Source organism: Phyllobates terribilis, unplaced genomic scaffold, assembly GCF_046119375.1.
Source record: "Phyllobates terribilis strain yellow unplaced genomic scaffold, ASM4611937v1 Scaffold_12__6_contigs__length_324123572, whole genome shotgun sequence".
Lineage (NCBI taxonomy): Eukaryota > Metazoa > Chordata > Amphibia > Anura > Dendrobatidae > Phyllobates > Phyllobates terribilis.
The window spans coordinates 250,953,290-250,974,601 of record NW_027362772.1 but is presented as its reverse complement, the minus strand read 5'-3'; positions in this window follow the sequence as shown (position 1 = coordinate 250,974,601).

Sequence of the window (21,312 nt, the reverse complement as noted above, 5' to 3'; positions counted from 1 at the left end):
CTTTGGACTTGAGACTCTTAGAACTGTCATCATTTTGGACTTGAGACTCCTAGAACTGTCATCATTTTGGACTTGAGACTCCTAGAACTGTCATCATTTTGGACTTGAGACTCCTAGAACTGTCATCATTTTGGACTTGAGACTCCTAGAACTGTCATCATTTTGGACTTGAGACTCCTAGAATTGTCATCATTTTGGACTTGAGACTCCTAGAACTGTCATCATTTTGGACTTGAGACTCCTAGAACTGTCCTCACTAATGACCCATATCTAATTTTCCCCAGAAATAACATGTTTTCATTAAAGACCCAGAATCTCTATATTTGTCCTTTCAATGAATCTAAGAACTTTCTCTATTAATAACCCAAAACTATGAGACTCATCCCTCACGAACGACCAAGAAATAAAGGCCAAAAATTCACTTCACTAACAAAATGAAAACTTCCCAGGAGGCCGATAAATGTCTCTTTTTGAAGATTTGAATGTTATCATTCACAATAGATAAAGGCAGAAAAAAGACCATATTGTTCCGTAGTTGGTGTTTTACTGAGAGGATCATTTGTTCAGGTGTAATTTAATTTTCACTCCCTGACAAGGAGATAGATGTCTAGATGAAGTACATAATTAGACTGTGTCTATGAATATTGGTATTGTCCTTTTGCAGCCAACATATTCTGTAACGCTGTATAAGAACTTCAAGTTCATGGAGGCTCAGAATTGAAAAATGAGGCATAATCATAAAAAAAGGGAGATGGGTATCACAATGAGCTCTATGAGGGAAATGGTCATCATGATAGCCACCATCACATTATGCCAACCCCTCGACACTGACACTGAGGCTTATGATGTTTGTCTGCTGCCGACAGCATCCAGATTTTCGCATTTCCTCTCCTATCACCATCATTGCTCTCATTGGTAGAGTGAGTGAATCATTTAAAGGGAATCTGTTACCAAGTTTTTGCAACCTAATCTGAATACATCATAATGTAGAGGCAGAGACCCTGATTCCAGCGATGTGTCACTTATTGGGATGCTTGTTGTAGTTTTGATAAAATCACTGCTTTATCAGCAGGAGATTATCACTAGAGGACTAGTAAACCTGCTGCCAGGTAGTCCTCAATTTCTATGAACTCTGTATAACCCATCACTGATTGGCTGCTTTCTGCCTATGCACAGTGTACACACAAAGTGGCCAATCAGTGGTGTGGGCGGGGTTATACAGAGCTCAGCATTCAGGGACCTGGTAGATCTCCAGCAGAGAAACCAGTGATTTTATCAAAACTGCAGCAAGCAACCCAGTAAGTGATACATCGCTGGAATCAGGATCTCAGCCACTATATTATGCTGCTCTCAGATGCAGCAGCAAAAACTTGATGACAGATTCCCTTTAAGGCTCAAAACCCGTTTATATTGGTAGGCTCAGCCGATCATCTAATATTTGTGGTGGCTACCCGACTTTCCCCTGAAAGGTGATGTTGAGGGAGAGAAGGATCTTGCCTGTCCAATTTCGGACTGACGATCATTTTTGTTCTCGGCGACTTAAGCTGAGTCTGGCAATGGCTCTCTCATAGGGAGCACAGGAGCACTCAGCAGAGCGAACGTTCTTGTATGTGGAGGAGATAGCTACCGGCGAAACGCTCAGCTAACAGTTATCTGTTCTGTATGGGGCAATATAGAAGAAAAGGCTCATAAATGTTTCTAAGAAATCATCAACTAATAAATCCAAAATAATAATGATAATAAATTATCAACTGAGAATTGTAAAAAGTCAAAGGATAAGAAAGATAACAAATGTAAGTCTTGAATGTTTGGATTCCAAGTGTCGTCTTTTCCTCCGGAGACAGATTTTAATTACTGTAATGATTAATATTCAGAGACATTTTTCCTCACAAAGAAACAAAAGAATGGAAATGAGCTAAAATCCCAAGGTAACTTTTCCAATTTGCATATTTTAGCTCTTCTACCGCACTCTCATGCTAATTAGCCCCCAAATCATTTTCTATAAATCGCACCCTAATGCTTATTCTCAGTTGCAAAAATATTTGATGTTCTCGAGCACTGAATTTATCCGCTTCTAAATAAGTATCTGCCCTGATTCGTATTTAATGAAAATATATGTTTTTAAATATATGAAATACTGTTTTTCAACTATTATATACAGTATATTATGTATACATTTATATTGGTAAGAGCCATAGGCTGCACTTAAAAGAGAATTAAGTTGTCTCAGATATAACACTACCTATAGGGAATACTACAGTGCATTGTAACATATAGGAGCCAGGGCCCTGGACCATCAGAGGGGCCCACTCGCTGTTGAGGCACGGGCCGCTCCCCCAGCATCTGTGCAGGACCTCTGGCACTGATTGCCGGCACTTCACCAGACATGGCCGAGCGCAGTGCGCTGTGCGGCTGTGTCTGGAAGTAATGACACGACAGGGTCGGCACTGCACCTTTAATTGTGCTTGTGTGTTGCCCCTGCCGTCATTACTAACAGACACAGCCGTTCAGCGCACTGCACGCAGCCATGTCTGGTGAAGTGCCAGTGTAGCGCCCCGAGGGTTCGGCCGCTACAGGGGTATTGCACCTCTGCTAGAGGTGTGGTATTCCACTCCCGGGTAAGGATGGAGTATGGACCAGGGCTCAGTTAGCTGCATACAGCACACACACCCCATTTCCGAGGGACAGCTCAACGGTGCTCCCACTAGACAGAAGTGCAGGCACGACCGACTATGTCCCTGTCTGGAGTGGGGAGGGGGGTGGAACACCCAGTGCTGTAGGGGCAGATAGGGGTTGGTTCCTGAGCGTAGGTAGGAACCCATTGGTTGCTGGTCACCTGGGCTCATGGTCAGAGGGAGGTATATAAGGTGGGCACCATCTTAGTTCTGAGAGTAGAAGAAGAGAAGTCCAGTCAGAGAAGACAGGGAGCAGAGGCTCTGTAGGTGCTCTGCTCAGAGGCAGGCCTAGAGAAAAGGCCAGAGCCTGAGAGGAGAAGGAGAAGTGGGCCTGAAGAAGAGGCCAAGGGAAGGAGGAGAAGACAGAATGGGAAAGAAGGAGAAGAGAGAGAAACAGAAGGGCTCAGGAACAAGAAGGTGGAAGTGACCCTAAGAACCCACGAGAATCCAGGGTGAAGGGTCAGGCAGATTAAGGGTGCCGGATCCCAAGTTGGTGGAGGAGAAACTACCCTCAGCCAAAGACCGGACGTCGTGATCATTTATTGGTGCGACACCTCATCAAACCTGCTAGGAAGGCACCATATAGGACAGGGGAGGACGGGGCCCACGTTTAACCGCACAAGTCCGCGGCAGCTGGACAAAAGTGGGTCACTGGTGAGGCAGGCCAGAGAAAGGACAAAAGGGGGTCTTGAGCCATACTCCTGAGCTGCCTGGGAGTTGACCGAGCCCCTCACCTGGTGGACGCCGCACGGCTCGAGCAGTCATTCCCTGCAGAAGTGACTTGGATATTAACCGTGAGTAAAGACCCTGGACTGCAGTACGTTGTCTGTGTGCTTTTTCGCCCCTCCGGCACTACCGGTACTGGGACTCTCACCACCATCACTCCCACCATCCACTACACTGCCCTGGGGCCGCACTCTTCCCGTGGGGAGTCACACCATCCCAGCTGCATACATCATCAGCCCCAGCGGTCTGCCTTGCAGCGGCAGTTCCTAATGACCGCAAATCCACGGGTGGCGTAGTCGGACATAATCAACAGCACATAACGGACTACCACTGGCCTGACCACCCTGAGCCACGGAACCGGGTTGCCACTACTACTCCCATCGTTCCCCTACTGCCCGGATCCGAGTGCCCCACGGCCCAGGGGGCGAGTCAGCTTTGGCGTAGTCGGCAGGATTTCGTGCCCGCTAACAACGGGTACTGTGCGCCTGAAAAGAGACTGTTTCATTGTACTAAAGATGGCGCCCGCCCCAGAAGAACGAGCGGCATAATGTGCGCGCCAAAAGACCAGAGGAGGCCACCTCCCATCGTGGGCCGGGTCCCAGAATGGCGCCAAAGAGGAAGCCCGCCCCCAACAACCATGAGCACGGCTGTAGAAATGTCCGTCAACGTGGGGGGGCTGCCCCTGAGAGTGATTGTCAGCAGAATGCCCCAGGACCACCCCCCATGGGGGCGGAAAGAGAAGAAAACTGCGGGGCAGGGGGTGGTCTGGATCAGTCCAGACAGACCGCACCCGGGAATGGACGCCTTCAGCAGCACCAGCCTCCTGGCCCGAAGCCTGCTGCGGGCCGAACCGCCCTGCAGCTTAGCAGAGGTCTTAGCGCAGCTCCCCCGAGAACCGGAGCGTGCGCAAGCTGCACTGGAGGATCTGGAGAGGAGGATGGTCCAAGCGCAGCGGGGTGCGCTCAGCGAGTGGAGAGAAGAACTGGCCCGGCAGGCTAGAATCCACCAGCGACAAGCCTCAACCGCACCCCGGAGTTTGCCTGCCTCTGAGGACGGCGCAGGAGGAGAGAGGACCGGAGGCGACGCCGCGGAGGGAGCCACGAGGACTGAGGCAAGTGAAGGGGACGTCACCACCCCAGGCCCAGCAACCTCAAGCCTGCCCCGGCCTCCCGTCGCGGCACCCGAAGCCCCACTCACCGCATCTGTTGCCGCGCCGCCACTGCTCCCAGGTAGGCCTCAAGCGGCGAGCGCCGCGGCCACGCCCTGCCCGGCACCACGCCCCTTGACCCCGGGCGCCGTAAAGCGAGAAGCGTCATCGGCCCGGTCGCAAGGCCTGGATGACCCGGGCGCCATTTCTCAGCCTGCGCTCCTGTCCCGGACGGGACTGCCACCTAGCGCAGCCAAGAGACCCCCGGCCTGGACGCAAGGCCGAGTGCCCCCGGGCGCTGCTCCCAGATCAGGTCCCTCTACTATACCACGGCTGGGTGTGGACCTGATTGCACATCATTCCGGTCCGGATGGACTGCCGCTGGAGTGGCCGGCTGAAGTGACCAGCAGTCAGCCATGGAAAACCCAGCCCCCGCGCGAGCCTCTGATACCGGCTCCAGAACCCGTAGAGGTCACCCTACCCCCACTGGAGGACGTCCAATTTGAGTGGGACCCCGCCGGCGAGAACTTGATGGGGTTCACTCAAGAGACCCGGGCAGACGCGGTCCGTCGTCTGGAGGCCTGTCATCAACAACTGGCGACCTTTGAGCGGGAACGACGAGAGAGGCGCGTCAGAGAGGAGCGGCTGCAGGCCCAGAGTGCCGAACAGAAACGCAAGGTCCGCCAAGACCCCCGAGCAGCCCGTGGTCCCCGAATCAAATCACCGGGACCATAGTCAAATTCCACATGGAAAACGGCTGGGGTTTCATCAGGGGCCCAGAAACAGCAGGCGACGTCTTTGTGACCCACAGGGACGTTGAGAGTCATCTACCTGAGGGACACCGTGGCCGTGACTTGTACCCTGGTGATGTGGTCACCTTCACCCGCCACGTAGGCGCAAAAGGACCGTACGCCCTACATGTTCATCGGCTCACTGAGGAGGAACTACAACACCGCGGCTATGAGGAGAGCCAGGAGGACCCGGACGGGTCTGAAGAACCATATGAGGAGGAAGAAGGAGCATATGGAGGACACCGCTACTAGCAAGTAGCCATGTACCTGTGTAAATAGTTACCCGTCAGGGTACAGAGAACTGATTACTGTTAAGAGACTGTTACCTGTGTTCCCCTCATCCCCTACCAGGCTGAGGACTGTGAGCAGCCATTCCCCTTCCCAAAACTGGCCGAGGACTGAGAGCGGCCAATCCCCTGTAAATAGTTGCGCTTCCTAAAGCGCCCCCTACTGGTTTTATAAAAAGACTACCACGTCTACCTCGGGACAGCAAGTCCCTCATGTTTACAAGGTTGCCAAAGTTCCTGCACTTACAAGAAGAGTGCACACCTGGTCGCAAGTTGCACCGCCGCCAGGATCCAAGAATGTGTTGTAAAAGTGTTTTCTTGCAAATGTTTTATATGAATACGTTTTATATGCTGCTAAATAGTAATGTGAATGTTTTCTATAATGTTTATATGTCAAAAGAGTTCCAGAAGTATTAGTATGTGTTTTATAATAGTGTGACAAGAAAAGAAAAGTGTGTCCCATAAAGGGAATTGAACCGTATTGCCTGTTTTCTGATGTGAAAAGTTTTGAAAAAGTTTGCATGTCCTGTATTTAATTGTTTTTGCTCTTTTCCAGCCCGAGGATGTGCTGTGCTTTACCAGGGGGGAATGTAGCGCCCCGAGGGTTCGGCCGCTACAGGGGTATTGCACCTCTGCCAGAGGTGTGGTATTCCACTCCCGGGTAAGGATGGAGTATGGACCAGGGCTCAGTTAGCTGCATACAGCACACACACCCCATTTCCGAGGGACAGCTCAACGGTGCTCCCACTAGACAGAAGTGCAGGCACGACCGACTATGTCCCTGTCTGGAGTGGGGAGGGGGGTGGAACACCCAGTGCTGTAGGGGCAGATAGGGGTTGGTTCCTGAGTGTAGGTAGGAGCCAATTGGTTGCTGGTCACCTGGGCTCATGGTCAGAGGGAGGTATATAAGGTGGGCACCATCTTAGTTCTGAGAGTAGAAGAAGAGAAGTCCAGTCAGAGAAGACAGGGAGCAGAGGCTCTGTAGGAGCTCTGCTCAGAGACAGGCCTAGAGAAAAGGCCAGAGCCAGAGAGGAGAAGGAGAAGTGGGCCTGAAGAAGAGGCCAAGGGAAGGAGGAGAAGACAGAATGGGAAAGAAGGAGAAGAGAGAGAAACAGAAGGGCTCAGGAACAAGAAGGTGGAAGGGACCCTAAGAACCCACGAGAATCCAGGGTGAAGGGTCAGGCAGATTAAGGGTGCTGGATCCCAAGTTGGTGGAGGAGAAACTACCCTCAGCCAAAGACCGGACGTCGTGATCATTTATTGGTGCGACACCTCATCAAACCTGCTAGGAAGGCACCATATAGGACAGCGGAGAACGGGGCCCACGTTTAACCGCACAAGTCCGCGGCAGCTGGACAAAAGTGGGTCACTGGTGAGGCAGGCCAGAGAAAGGACAAAAGGGGGTCTTGAGCCATACTCCTGAGCTGCCTGGGAGTTGACCGAGCCCCTCACCTGGTGGACGCCGCACGGCTCGAGCAGTCATTCCCTGCAGAAGTGACTTGGATATTAACCGTGAGTAAAGACCCTGGACTGCAGTACGTTGTCTGTGTGCTTTTTCGCCCCTCCGGCACTACCGGTACTGGGACTCTCACCACCATCACTCCCACCATCCACTACACTGCCCTGGGGCCGCACTCTTCCCGTGGGGAGTCACACCATCCCAGCTGCATACATCATCAGCCCCAGTGGTCTGCCTTGCAGCGGCGGTTCCTAATGACCGTAAATCCACGGGTGGCATAGTCGGACATAATCAACAGCACATAACGGACTACCACTGGCCTGACCACCCTGAGCCACGGAACCGGGTTGCCACTACTACTCCCATCGTTCCCCTACTGCCCGGATCCGAGTGCCCCATGGCCCAGGGGGCGAGTCACCAGCACTCAAGCATCGCCAGAGGTCCTGCACAGATGTTGGGGGAGGGGCCCGAGCCCCGACAGCGAGTGGGCCCCTCTGATGGTCCAGGGCCATGTCTATGACTGCAAACATACGCCGGCGGCCCTGCACAGCCACATATCTGAGGAGCAGGACTGGAGACAGGCCGGGGGCAGGTGTTCGAGGCTTGTCGCCAGTTTCCCTAATCTCCATGTTAAAAATATTTCTAATGTGTCGTCTGTGCGTGTGTATGTGCATGTATGATGTGAATATCTCTGTACTATATGTCAGTGTGTATGAGTATAGCCTCAGGGCAGTGAGTGCAGATGGTGGGGGTGATGGTGCGTGGGAGCAGCAGTAATGACTCAGAGTCCAGTGATGCAGTCCAGGGTCTTTACTCACAGTTTTACACTCCAAGCCACTTCTGCGCAGGTAATGGCTGCCCACGTCGTACTGTGCTCACCAGGTGAGGGGCTCAGTCAACTCCCAGGTACCTTTGGAGCGCATTTCAAGACCCCCTTCGTGTGTCCTTTCTCTGGCCTGTCGTACCCCACAAGTGACCACGTTTCTGTCCAGCTGCCTCGGGCCTTGGCGGGCAAACGTATGTGTGGCACCCCAGGGGTCTGGTTTCCCACAGTAATGTAATGTTATGTCTGAGAGCAGGTGGGAGGTCCTTTGGTCAGGGATCCTGTGCATGCCACACCTCCTGCCCAGTCTTGGGAGGGGAAGAACTTCCCCTATATAAACCCGGGGCTGAGGCAGGGTTAGGAGTCAAGGAGAGTAGAGACGAGAAACAGTCATAGGAAGAAACAGCAGAAGCTCAGTGGGAGCAATACTACTACGAGTCAGGGGCTGGCAGCTGCAGAGCTCGCCCTGACTGAGAAGCTTTCTTACCGGACCCGGCGTCCGAGGCTGTGGGGACTAACTCTTACCCAGCAGCAGAAGCCGACCGGCAGGGGATTTCAGGTCCTCAGGCCCAGAAACCCGAAGGCAAGGTCACACGCGTGGGACCAGCACCGCCATCGTGGAGCGGAAGCCATTAGAAGGCCCCGAGTCACCGGCCATACGGGTGAGCACCACACGGCACACTCAGGGACGTGGGCTACTTATATCCGCTTCTAGCAAGGTAGCCAGAAGAGTACAGTCAGTTTGGGAGGCCTACAACTCCGCCTGGCCAGGGGAGATCCCATCTGCTCAAGGACTGACCAGGCCCCGTTCGCTAGCAAGTACTCCGGGAGGGTCTATCGTTGTTACCAGTAAAGACCCTGAATTACACCGCACCGTCTCTGAGTGGTTCCTGCTACCCCCATCTTCCACGTCGGCTGCCCTGAGGCCATACCCCTCCCGTTGGGGGTTATACTATCACGCTGCACAATTCTACACCGGCCTCAGCGGTCTGCCCTGCAGCGGCAGCCCCATAGCTGCAAATCAACGGGTGGCGTAGTCGACACTCAAATAACACCTATCAAGACTGCCACACACTGAGTTTGACTCCCTGGGCACGGACCGGGTCCCCGCCACTCGGAGACTACAACCCTCATCTGATCCGGTTCCGGGTAAGCCCCCGTGCGCGAGACGCTGCGCGACACAGCAGGCCCAGGGGCGCGTCATATGTTCCGTTTCCCTGGGCCCTATATGGTGCCTTCCTAACGGGTGTAGTGAGGGGCCGTGCATGTACAATGCCACGGCCTCTGGTTACTAGCTGAGGGTAGTTGCTCTCCTCCACTAGATGAGAGATCCGGTTCCCTTTTCTTGGTTGACCCCCCTACTCTCGTAGCGGCGGGCGTGCGGTGGCGGCTGGCCGGTCCGCACCCCTGGGGTCCCTTCAGTCTTCTCTTTGAGCTTCCTCCATTCTTCTTCCTTCCTTCCTTCTCCTTCTGTTTCCTCCCTCCAGGCTCAGGCCTTAATACTTGGCCTGCCTGCGGAGTAGAGCCCATTCAGAGCCTCTGCTCCCAGCCTCCTGCTCTCTTCTCCTTTCTTTCTACTTTCTCCTACTACTGACTCTAAGATGGTGCTCACCATATATACTCCTCTATACAGTGCACCCGGGATCTACTCTCCCCACCCACACACTACCGGGTTCCCCCTCTCTAGGTGTTCCCTCCCCCCACTCCAGCCAGGTACAGGGACAGTTGTGCTCACTCTTGGGAGCATTGTCGCCCTGTCCCCCGGAAATGTGGTGTAGTGCATGTGGGTGTTAGGGTCCTGAGCCACACTCCATCCTTACCTGGAAGTGAGTTATCACACCTCTGGGTGAGATGCAATACTTCTGTAGCGACCGAACCCTCGGGGCGCTACATTTGCATGTGTGCGCATGTCTGCATGTGTGCGCATGTCTGCATACTGTGTGTGTGCGCATGTCTGCGTACCATTTGTGCATGGTTGTCTGCGTACTGTGTGCATGTGCATGTCTGCATACTGTGTGCATGCGCATTTCTGCATACTGTGTGTGTGCATGTGTAGCGCCCCGAGGGTTCGGCCGCTACAGGGGTATTGCACCTCTGCCAGAGGTGTGGTATTCCGCTCCCAGGTAAGGATGGAGTATGGACCAGGGCTCAGTTAGCTGCATACAGCACACTCACCCCATTTCCGAGGGACAGCTCAACGGTACTCCCATTAGACAGAAATGCAGGTAAGACAGACCATGTCCCTGGCTGGAGTGGGGAGGGGGGAGGAAAACCCAGTGATGTAGGAGCAGATAGGGGTTGGTTCCTGAGCGTAGGTAGGAGCCCATTGGTTGCTGGTCACCTGGGCTCATGGCTAGAGGGAGGTATAAAAGGTGGGCACCATCTTAGGACAGGGAGCAGAGTCAGTCTGTTCAGTGAGAGGAGAAGACAGGGAGTAGAGGCTCTGTAGGAGCTCTACTCCAGAGTGGGCCTAGAGAAAGGCCGAGGAGGAGAGTGGAGAGAGAGAGGGGATGAAAGGGAGCTGTGGTTCCTTCTCAGCCCAGCTCCACGAGAAGGGAGAAGAAGGAGGAACAGAAAAGAGGAGAAGAAGAGACAGAGGAACAGAGGGGATCAGGAACAAGAAGGTGGAAGGGACCCTAAGAACCCACGAGAATACCGGGTGAAGGGTCAGGCAGATTAAGGGTGTAACGGGTCTGGGAGGTGGAACCTCTGAGCAACGATACAAAGGGGCAGTCCTTGTAAGGAAGCGGGTGGCTCCCAGGGTAGGCGGACAGGTAGTCACGGCAAGTGACGGGGACAGTCTCTAGGTAGAAGGGCAGGAGGTCACGGCAAGTGACGGGGACAGTCTCTGGGTAGAAGGGCAGGAGATCACGGCATGTGACGGGGACAGTCTCTGGGTAGAAGGGCAGGAGGTCACGGCAAGTGACGGGGACAGTCTCTGGGTAGAAGGGCAGGAGGTCACGGCAAGTGACGGGAACAGTCTCTTGACAGGCGGGTGGTCACGGCAAGTGACGGCTAAGCCTCCAGATAGGCTAGCAGGCGGGTAGCAGGTGGACGCTCCCAGGTGAGCGGGCAAGAGTCTCTGGACAGGCAGGTGGTCACAGCAGGTGACGGCAGAGCCTCCAGGTAAGCTAGCAGGCAGGTAGCAGGCGGACGCTCCCAGGTGAGCGGGTAAGAGTCTCTGGACAGGCAGGTAGCAGATGAGCGCTCCCAGGTGAGCGGGTAAGAGTCTCTGGACAGGCAGGTGGTCACAGCACGAGACGGCAGAGCCTCCAGGTAGGCTAGCAGGCAGGTAGTAGATGAGCGCTCCCAGGTGAGCGGGCAATCAGATCCATAGACAGACTGGCAGGGCTGGTAGGCAGACTGTCAGACCGCAGGAATGCAAGTAGATAGACAAGTATCAGGCAGGTATCAAGCAGGAATCTGGCAGGTAACTGGCAGGTAACTGGCAGGTATCTGGTAACGGGACCTGAGGGCTGAAGCAGAGTGATAGGCTATGCAACAACATTGCCGGGGACTCCTTAGGACGGCGCGCGCGGCCCCTTTAAGAGAGGGGGAGCGCACGCCCTAAGCACAGTGGCCGGGAAGCAGCGCGCGCTGCCAGCAGAGCGGGAGGAGGACGCCGGGCACGGAGCGGAGAGGTGAGGGGAACAGCGTCCCTGTCTAGCAGGAGGCAGGGACGCCGACGCTACAAAGGGTACCGGATCCCAAGTTGGTGGAGGAGAAACAACCCTCAGCCAAAGACCGGAGGCTGTGACCATTTATTGGTGCAGCACCTCATCAAACCTGCTAGGAAGGCACCATAAAGGACAGCGGGGAACGGGGCCCACGTTTACCCGCGCAGATCCGCGGCAGCTGGACAAAAGTGGGTCACTGGTGAGGCAGGCCAGAGGAAGGATTGAAGGGGGTCCTGAGCCATACTTCTGAGCTGCCTGGGAGTTGACCGAGCCCCACACCTGGTGGACGCAGCACGGCACGGGCGGTCACTGCTGACAGAAGTGACCCGGAACAAATGAACTGTGAGTAAAGACCCTGGACTGTAACTTGTTGTCTGTGTGCTCCTTCGCGCCTCCAGCACTACCGGTACTGGGACTCTCACCACCATCACTCCCACCATTCACTACACTGCCCTGGGGCTGCACTCTTCCCGTGGGGAGTCACACCACCCCAGCTGCACCCACCATCAGCCCCAGCGGTCTGCCCTGCAGCGGCTGTTCCTAATGACCGCAAATCCACGGGTGGCGTAGTCGGACATCACTTAAAACTTATAAAGGGACTACCACTGGTCTGACCACCCTGAGCCACGGACCGGGTTGCCACTACTACCCCCATTGTTCCCCTATGGCCCGGATCCGAGTGCCCCACGGCCCAGGGGGCGAGTCAGCTTTGGCGTAGTCGGCAGGATTTCGTGCCCGCTAACAACGGGTACTGCGCGCCTGAAGAGAAAGAGACTGTTTTATTGAGATTGACCGTGTTGAAAATGGCGCCCCCCCCAGAAGAACGAGCGCCATAATGTGCGCGCCAAAAGACCACCGGAGGCCGCCTCCCATCGTGGGCCGGGTACCAGAATGGCGCCAAAGAAGGAGCCCACCCCCAACAGCCATGAGAGCGGCTGTGGAGATGTCCATCAAGGTGGGGGCCCTGAAAGCGATTGTCACCAAGTTGCCCCGGGACCACCCCCAATGGGGGTGGGAAGAGAAGAAAACTGTGGGGCAGGGCGTGGTCTGGATCAGTCTACACAGACCGCACCCGGGAATGGACGCATTCCACAGCACCAACCTGTTGGCCTGGAGCCTGCTGCAAGCCGAACCACCCTGCAGCCTGGCAGAGATCCTGGCGCAGCTCCCGAGAGACCCGGAGCGTGCGCAAGCTGCACTGGAGGACCTGGAGCAGAGGATGGTCCGAGCGCAGCGGGGTGCGCTCGTTATGTGGAGGGAGGAACTGGCCCGGCAGGCCGAAACCCACCAGCGACAGGCCTCAACCGCACCCCGGAGTCTGCCTGCCTCTGAGGACGGCGCAGGAGGAGAGAGGACCGGAGGCGACGCCGCGGAGGGAGCCGTGAGGACTGAGGCAGGTACAGGGGACGTCACCACCCCAGGCCCAACAACCGCAAGCCTGCCCCAGCCTCCCATCGCAGAACCCGAAGCCCCACTCACCGCGCCTGTTGCCGCGCCGCCACTGCTCCCAGCTAGGCCTCAACCGGTGAGCGCTGCGGTCACGCCCCGCACGGCGCCACGCCCCTTGACCCCGGATGCCGTAAAGAGGGAAGCATCACCGGCCTGGTCGCAAGGCCTAGTTAACCCGGGCGCCGTTACCCAACCAGCGCCCCCTTCCCGGGCTGGGCCGCCACCAGACGTGACCAGAAGACTCCCGGGCGCTGCTCCCAAACCGGGTCCCCCCACTATACCACTGCTGGGCGTGGACCTGTTTGCCCATCATACCGGTCCGGATGGACTGCCGCTGGAGTGGCCGGCTGAACTGACCAGCGGTCAGCCATGGAAAACCCAGCCCCCGCGCGAGCCTCTGATACCAGCTCCGGAGCCCGTAGAGGTTACCCCGCCCCCATTAGAAGACGCCCAATTTGAGTGGGACCCCCCGGCAAGAACTTGATGGGGTTCACTCAGGAGACCCGGGCGGACGCGGTCCGTCGTCTGGAGGCTTGTCAGCAGCAACTGGCGACCTTCGAACGGGAACGGCGGGAGAGGCACGTCAGGGAGGAGCGGCTCCAGGCCCGAAGCGTGGAGCAAAAACGCAAGGCCCGTCAGGACCCCCGGGCCGCCCACGGTCCCCGAATCACCGGGACCATAATTAAATTCCATATGGAGAACGGTTGGGGCTTCATCAGGGACCCGGAAACGGCAGGCGACGTCTTTGTAACCCGCAGAGACGTTGAAAGCCACCTACCGGAGGGAGACCGTGGCCGTGACCTCTACCCTGGTGACGTCGTCACCTTCACCCGACACGAGGGCGCAAAAGGACCGTATGCCCTACATGTCCATCGGCTTACAGAGGAAGAGCTGCAGCACTATGGCTATGAGGAAAGCCAAGAGGACCCGGACGGGTCTGAAGAACAGATGAGGAGGAAGGAGCATATGGAGGACACCGCTACTAGTAAGTAGCAAAAGCATATGTGTAAATAGTTACCCGTCGGGGTACAAAGGACTTTTGTGAAACTGTTTCCCATGTGAACGTTACCCCCTACATCCCCCTGCCTGGCTGAGGACTGAGAGCAGCCATCCCCTTTCCAACCGGCCGAGGACTGGGAACGGCCAATCCCCTGTAAATAGTTGCGCTTCCTAAAGCGCCCCCTACTGGTTTTATAAAAAGACTACCACGTCTACCTCGGGACAGAGAGTCCCTCATGTTTAAAAGTTTACTGAAGTTTTTGCACTTAGAAGAAGGATGAACACCTGGTCGCCAGTTGCACCGCGGCCATGATCCAAGAATACAAGAATGTGTTTTGCCTAAAAATGTTTTATATGAAGAGTTTAATATGCTGCTAGAAAATGTTTTACATGACCTTGAAACCGTTTTATATGACTAGTGACAAAAGAGTTCCAGTAGTGTTGAAAATATTTTATAATGCCTAGTGAAAGAAAAGTGTGTCCCATAAAGGGAATTCATCTGTGTCGTCCGTTTCTAAATGTAAAAGGTTATTGAAAAAGTTTGCATGTCCTGTATTTAACTGTTTTTGCTCTTTTCCAGCCCGAGGACGTGCTGTGGTTTACCAGGGGGGAATGTAGCGCCCCGAGGGTTCGGCCGCTACAGGGGTATTGCACCTCTGCCAGAGGTGTGGTATTCCACTCCCAGGTAAGGATGGAGTATGGACCAGGGCTCAGTTAGCTGCATACAGCACACTCAACCCATTTCCGAGGGACAGCTCAACGGTACTCCCATTAGACAGAAATGCAGGTACGACAGACCATGTCCCTGGCTGGAGTGGGGAGGGGGGAGGAAAATCCAGTGATGTAGGAGCAGATAGGGGTTGGTTCCTGAGCGTAGGTAGGAGCCCATTGGTTGCTGGTCACCTGGGCTCATGGCTAGAGGGAGGAATAAAAGGTGGGCACCATCTTAGGACAGGGAGCAGAGTCAGTCTGTTCAGTGAGAGGAGAAGACAGGGAGTAGAGGCTCTGTAGGAGCTCTACTCCAGAGTGGGCCTAGAGAAAGGCCGAGGAGGAGAGTGGAGAGAGAGAGGAGGTGAAGGGGAGCTGTGGTTCCTTCTCAGTCCAGCTCCACGAGAAGGGAGAAGAAGGAGGAACAGAAAAGAGGAGAAGAAGAGACAGAGGAACAGAGGGGCTCAGGAACAAGAAGGTGGAAGGGACCCTAAGAACCCACAAGAATACCGGGTGAAGGGTCAGGCAGATTAAGGGTACCGGATCCCAAGTTGGTGGAGGAGAAACAACCCTCAGCCAAAGACCGGAGGCTGTGACCATTTATTGGTGCAGCACCTCATCAAACCTGCTAGGAAGGCACCATAAAGGACAGCGGGGAAAGGGGCCCACGTTTACCCGCGCAGATCCGCGGCAGCTGGACAAAAGTGGGTCACTGGTGAGGCAGGCCAGAGGAAGGATTGAAGGGGGTCCTGAGCCATACTTCTGAGCTGCCTGGGAGTTGACCGAGCCCCACACCTGGTGGACGCAGCACGGCACGGGCGGTCACTGCTGACAGAAGTGACCCGGAACAAATGAACTGTGAGTAAAGACCCTGGACTGTAACTTGTTGTCTGTGTGCTCCTTCGCGCCTCCAGCACTACCGGTACTGGTACTCTCACCACCATCACTCCCACCATTCACTACACTGCCCTGGGGCCGCACTCTTCCCATGGGGAGTCACACCACCCCAGCTGCACCCACCATCAGCCCCAGCGGTCTGCCCTGCAGCGGCGGTTCCTAATGACCGCAAATCCACGGGTGGCGTAGTCGGACATCACTTAAAACTTATAAAGGGACTACCACTGGTCTGACCACCCTGAGCCACGGACCGGGTCACCACTACTACCCCCATCGTTCCCCTATTGCCCGGATCCGAGTGCCCCACGGCCCAGGGGGCGAGTCACATGTCTGCATACTGTGTGTTTGCATGTCTGCATACTGTGTGTGTGTGCATGTCTGTGTACTGTGTGTGTGCTTGTCTGCGTATTGTGTGTGCGCTTGTCTGCGTACTGTGTCTGTGTGCATGTCTGCGTACTGTGTGTGTACGCATATCTGCATACTGTGTGTGTGCATGTCTGCATACTGTGTGTGTGCATGTCTGCGTACTGTGTGTGTGTGCAATTCTGCATACTGTGTGTGTGTGCATGTCTGCATACTGTGTGTGTGCATGTCTGTGTCTGCGTACTGTGTGTGTGTGCATGTCTGCATACTGTATGTGTGTGCATGTCTGCATACTGTATGTGTGTGCATGTCTGCATACTGTGTGTGTGCATGTCTGCGTACTGTGTGTGCATGTCTGCGTACTGTGTGTGTGCATGTCTACGTACTGTGTGTGTGCGCCAGGGCCGGCATCAGCACCCAGCGCACCCGGGCAAATGCCGGGGCCCTAAGCAGGCGGGGGGGCCTCACCTTCGGGCACCCCGCGCGCTATGGGACCCATGAGCGGAGGAGAGCGGTGTCAGCGCCCCCGCTCCCCCCCGCTTGCTCAGGGCCCTGTCACCCGGCACAATACTTACCCCTCCCCGTGCCTCCGCAGCAGCTCCTGCATCCTCCACGGCTGCTGCACTGTGACGTCTCAGGTCAGAGGGCGCGGTGACGTCTTTACACCGCGCTCTCTCCTGAGCAGTCACAGCGCAAAGCGGGATGAGGCTGGCGACGCTGGAGTCCGGGGCAGCGGCAGCAGGTGAGACGTGAGGTGAGTATTTGACTTTTTTTTTTTTGTATTGGGGCCTGTGGCAGTATAAGGGAGGGGGGTGATGTGTGACATCCTGCATGGGGCATTATAAGGGGGGGGTGACATCCTGCATGGGGCATTATAAGGGGGGGGTGACATCCTGCATGTAGCGTCGGCGTCCCTGCCCTCTGCTAGGCAGGGACGCTGTTCCCCTCACCTCTCCGCTCCGAGCCCGGCGTCCTCCTCCCGCTCTGCTGGCAGAGCTCGCTCCTTCCCGGCCACGGTGCTCAGGGCGCGCGCGCGCGCGCTCCCCCCCTCTTAAAGGGGCCGCGCGCCGTCCTAAGGAGTCCCCGGCCAATGGCCGGAGGACTTCACCATATATAAGGCACCTCCTCCAAAATGGAGGTGCCCGAGCAATGTTGTTGCACTGTTCTCTACTCTGCTTCAGCCCTCAGGTCCCGTTTCCAGTTACCTGCCAGTTACCTGCCAGTTTCCTGCCAGTTTGCTGTCTGATTCCTGCCTGTTATCCGCTTACCTGCTTGCTAGCCTGAGGTCCGACGGTCTGCCTTCCGACACCTGTCAGTCTGTCTATGGACCAGCTTGCCCGCTCACCTGGGAGCGCCCACCTGCTACCTGCCTGCTAGCCTACCTGGAGGTTCCGCCGTCACGTGCTGTGACCACCTGCCAGTCCAGAGACTCTTGCCCGCTCACCTGGGAGCGCTCATCTGCTACCTGTCTGCTAGCCTACCTGGAGGCCCCGCCGTCACGTGCTGTGACCACCTGCCAGTCCAGAGACTCTTGCCCGCTCACCTGGGAGCGCTCATCTGCTACCTGTCTGCTAGCCTACCTGGAGGCTCCGCCGTCACGTGCTGTGACCACCTGCCAGTCCAGAGACTCTTGCCCGCTCACCTGGGAGCGCTCATCTGCTACCTGCCTGTTAGCCTACCTGGAGGCTCCGCCGTCACATGCTGTGACCACCTGCTTATCCAGAGACTCTCGCCTGCTCACCTGGGAGCACACATCTGCCATCTGCCTGCTAGCCTACCTGGAGGCTCAGCCGTCACAGGTCGTACCTACCCTTTACCCAGAGACTGTCCCGGTCACTTACCGTGACCTCCTGCCCGTTCACCCAGAGACTGTCCCGGTCACTTGCCGTGACCTCCTGCCCGTTCACCCAGAGACTGCCCCGGTCACTTGCTGTGACCTCCTGCCCGTTTACCCAGAGACTGTCCCGGTCACCTGCTGTGACTACCTGCCTGTCTTCCCTGGTCGCCACCCGCTTCCTTACAAGGACCGCCCCCTTGTATAAGTTGCTCAGAGGTTCCACCTCCCAGACCCGTTACAGTTTGCTCGGGCCATGGAACCCGGTGGCACCCAAGCTCCCTCGCTCTCGGACCTTTGTCATGAACTGTCCCGTCAGAGGTCCCAACAGGAGTCCATGCTGAGTCACCTGCGGAATGTCAATTCTCGCCTGGACACTCTGACTGCTCCACCAGCAACCACCGCTAGTGTCTTGACTCGCAACCCGGCAGCTCCGCTGCCCACCAATACCATGGTATCCTGCTCCGGACCCCGGCTTTCTGCACCTCCTCGCTTCGGAGGCGACTCCGCTCTGGCTCGGGGCTTCATAAACCAGTGCACCCTGCACTTTGAACTCCTGTCCCACCAGTTTAACTCCGACCGGGCCAAAGTAGCCTTCATCATGTCCCATCTCACGGGGAGGCACTGGCTTGGCTAAATCCTCTATGGGAGAGAGGAGACCCCCTGGTGTCCGACTTGCCTGCCTTTCTCATGGCTTTCCGGAAAGTCTTCGACGAACCCGGACGGAAGACCTCATCCGCATCGTCTCTGCTACGCCTCCGTCAGGGAAGTCTCACCGTGGGCCAATATGCCATACGGTTCTGTACCCTTGCCTCGGAGCTGGCCTGGGATAGCGACGCTCTGGTGTCTGTCTTCTGGGAGGGTCTGTCCGGCCGTATTAAAGATGAACTCGCCGGTCAGGACATTCCTACCACTCTCGATGACTTAATAACTCTTGCCACCCGGATTGACCTATGGTTCCAGGAGCGTGCCAAAGAGGTCACCCGTGAGAGGAGGTTTCCACGTCTAGCTTCTACCTTCCAGAAACCCGTCACTCCCTCCGTTTCTCCCCAGGTACACTCTCCTGAGCCTATGCAGGTCGACCAGACCAAGATGGTCAAAACCCGTCAGGACTTACGCCGTGCCGAGGGGAGCTGCTTCTACTGTGGCAGCAAGGAGCACCGGATCCGTACCTGCCCGGAGAGGTCGGGAAACGCCTATGTCTAGGTTCGCTCAGAGAGGTCGACCTAGACAAGAATAAATCCTCTCCATCTCTGCTGCTGTCAGTCTCAATTATCTGCGGGGAGAACCGTTTTTTCGAACTAGCCCAACTTGACTCTGGAGCAGCCGGGAATCTTATTTCACAGTCCCTGGTAGAAAAACACCGTATTCCCACCAAACCTCTGGCTGTACCCTTATCTGTCGCTGCCGTGGATGGGGGCCTCTTACCACGTCCCATCCAACTCATCACCGAATCCATTACTCTGCAGGTGGGAATGCTGCATTCTGAGAGCATCTCTTTTCATGTTCTGCCTGGACTCTCTCACGCCCTCTTACTAGGCCTACCTTGGCTCCAGAGACATGCACCCGTGCTTGACTGGAAGACCGGAGAAGTCCTTCGTTGGGGACAGGACTGCCATAAGACTTGTTTGGTTCCCGTTCATCCCGTCCGTCCTTCTCCTACCCCAACTAATCTACCTGGACTTCCGATTCCTTATTGGTCATTTGCTGATGTCTTTAATAAAAAGGAGGCAGAGACATTACCCCCTCATAGACCATACGACTGTCCTATCGACCTGTTACCCGGTGCTACGCCTCCCCGTGGGCGTATTTACCCATTGTCCGCTGCTGAGACCCGGTCGATGTCCGAATATATTGAGGAGAATCTGGCCCGGGGATTCATCCGGAAATCTACCTCCCCGGCGGGAGCAGGCTTCTTTTTCGTTAAAAAGAAGGACGGCTCTCTCCGTCCCTGTATAGACTATAGAGGCCTTAAACAGATCACGGTGAAGAATAAGTACCCCCTTCCGCTCATTCCGGAGTTATTTGATCGTCTGAGGGGGGCTAGAATCTTAACCAAACTGGACCTCCGTGGGGCGTACAACCTGGTCCGTATCCGTCAGGGGGATGAATGGAAGACTGCATTCAACACCCGGGACGGCCACTATGAATATCTGGTAATGCCCTTTGGTCTCTGTAATGCTCCTGCCGTCTTTCAAGAGTTGGTCAATGACATCTTCCGGGACCTTCTCTACTCCTGCGTAGTGGTGTACCTGGACGACATCTTGGTCTTCTCTCCGGATCTCCAGACTCACCGTAGGGATGTTCGTCAGGTCCTGCTCAGGCTCAGGCAGAATCACCTCTTCGCTAAATATGAGAAGTGCCTCTTTGAGCAGACCTCGCTTCCGTTTTTGGGCTACATTATTTCTCAGACCGGCCTCCGAATGGATCCAGAGAAACTGTCTGCCATCGAGAAATGGCCTCGACCGGAGGGGTTGAAGGCTATTCAGCGGTTCCTGGGCTTCGCCAACTACTACCGCCTCTTCATACCGCACTTCTCTTCCCGGACTGCCCCAATTTCCGCGCTCACCCGTAAGGGCACTAATCCCAGAGAGTGGCCGCCCGAAGCAGAGGAGGCCTTTCTTTCCTTAAAACAGGCCTTCTCTTCCGCCCTGGTGCTGCATCGCCCGGACGGCAACAAGCAGTTCTTCCTGGAAGTTGACGTCTCCTCCTCTGGAGCCGGAGCGGTACTTACCCAAAAATCGTCTTCCGGGAGAATGGTAACTTGTGGCTTCTTCTCCAAACTCTTCTCCTCTTCTGAGCGCAACTATTCCATAGGAGACCGTGAGTTATTGGCCATCAAGCTGGCATTGGAGGAGTGGCGTTACCTACTCGAGGGGGCTCTTCACCCGGTAATAATTTACACTGACCACAAGAACTTGGCTTACCTCCAGCATGCCCAGAGACTTAACCCGCGCCAAGCCCGGTGGTCCTTGTTTTTTGCTCGCTTTGATTTTGTTCTTCATTTTCGCCCGGCTGACAAAAACATCAAAGCAGACGCCTTGTCCCGATCCTTTCTGGTGTCCGATCTCGAGGAAGAACCCAAACATATCATCGATCCCGCCAGAGTAATGCAAGTGGCTCCCGTGAGTCTAAATCGTCTCCCTCCCGGTAAGACGTTCGTTTCAGTACCTGATCGGGAGAAGATCCTACACTGGGGCCATTCGTCTAAACTAGCTGGCCACGCCGGTCAGAAAAAGACCCTCCAGCTTATTACCCGGCACTACTGGTGGCCTACCCTGCACAAGGACGTAATAGACTTTGTTTCTGCCTGTGTGTCCTGCGCCCGCAACAAAGTCCCGAGACACCTGCCAGCCGGTCGCCTCCTTCCGCTTCCTGTGCCTGCTGCCCCCTGGCAGCACATTGCTATGGACTTCATAACTGATCTCCCCGTCTCTGCCGGTTGTACGGTCATTTGGGTGGTCGCTGACCGCTTTT